This window comes from Pteronotus mesoamericanus, unplaced genomic scaffold, assembly GCF_021234165.1.
Source record: "Pteronotus mesoamericanus isolate MK-2021 breed Mesoamerican mustached bat unplaced genomic scaffold, CSHL_Meso_final contig_74, whole genome shotgun sequence".
Taxonomy (NCBI): Eukaryota; Metazoa; Chordata; class Mammalia; order Chiroptera; family Mormoopidae; genus Pteronotus; species Pteronotus mesoamericanus.
In genome coordinates this window covers 33,932,811-33,934,094 of record NW_026555247.1, presented here as the reverse complement: position 1 = coordinate 33,934,094, position 1,284 = coordinate 33,932,811, and positions in this window count along the sequence as shown.

The window sequence follows — 1,284 nt, the reverse complement described above, 5'->3', positions numbered from 1 at the left end:
GTGCAGAGAGCTGAGAGAAAATAGATACAAAGAGTAACAGCCGGCAGCAGAATATGGCTGGCAGGATGGTGTTTATTCATCTTTGGCACGGGAGGCTTCCAGGGCCACGCCCCGTGGGCTCTTCTCTCCACTCTTGGGTGGCATTTTCCAGGAAATTCCATGGCAACTTCCCCTGTGGACTTTCTAACTCCACAGGGCATGGAATATACATAATTTTAGATGTATAAAGAATTCAGGGCCATTTATATCTTATTTATTCCACAGAACAGGATTCTATGATGTGATTTTTTTTTAAATTTACTTTATTTTTTATTTTACAGAGAGAAGAAGAGAGAGAGAAAGAGGGGGAGAAACATCAATCGGTTGCCTTCCACATGAGCCCCAACCAGGGCTGACCAGGACCCAAGCATGTGCCCCCACTGGGAATTGAACAAGTGACCTTTCAGTTTCAGGGATAACACCCAGCTAACTAAGCCACACCAGCCAGAGCTCTGGGATGTGATTTTTAAGGGTGTTTCTCCAAAGGCTCAGAAGGTCTGGTCTGATCGGGTCCATTTGTATGCTGGGAAGAGAGGCCACTTAAGCAAGCAGGGGCAAAGCGGGATTTGTCGTAAAACCACAATGGGAATTCCAGGAAATTCAAAGACAAGGGCCCGTGTGGTTCATCTGGGTCTCACAGGAGCTAGGACCGGCCGCAGCTCCCCCAGGGCGCTCCTGTGAAGTATCTCCTCCGTCCACATCTGCTCTGCTCTGCTCTTCGCTCTATGGATTACTGACTTCCTTGCCCACTGTTGAGTTTTCATCCCCGCACAACCTCTGCCGCTCTGTGGCCACTGTGCCCAAAGGGGACTTTCACATGACTTCCTGTCTTCTGCCTCTGCTGAAACTGCCTCCACCTCTCAGTGCCCTAAGGCTTGATTGACCCAGCTCATTATGTTGACCCGGTCACATGGTTAGAGGTTTCTCAACAGCTTACAGATGGAGAAGTCTAGAATGTCCCCTCAACTCTTGCCTGGGGCTAGGAACGCATGGTGGCGGATGTGGCATGTCCATGTCACAGGGCACTGGGCAGGGCAGTGTTCCCTTAAAAGAAGTGGGCAGGGCGGGCGCCCACATGTCTCTTTCACGCACAATGGCTCTTCTCCGCAGACCCTCAGGCACCCGTTATTCCGTGCCTTATGGTCTATGATTCGTGCAGTTTCCTTTTCACCCAGACTTTTCGTCATGAAGGGCATTTTTTATTTCTCCCATGGAGGTCAGGTTGGACCTTTTACCATGAAACAG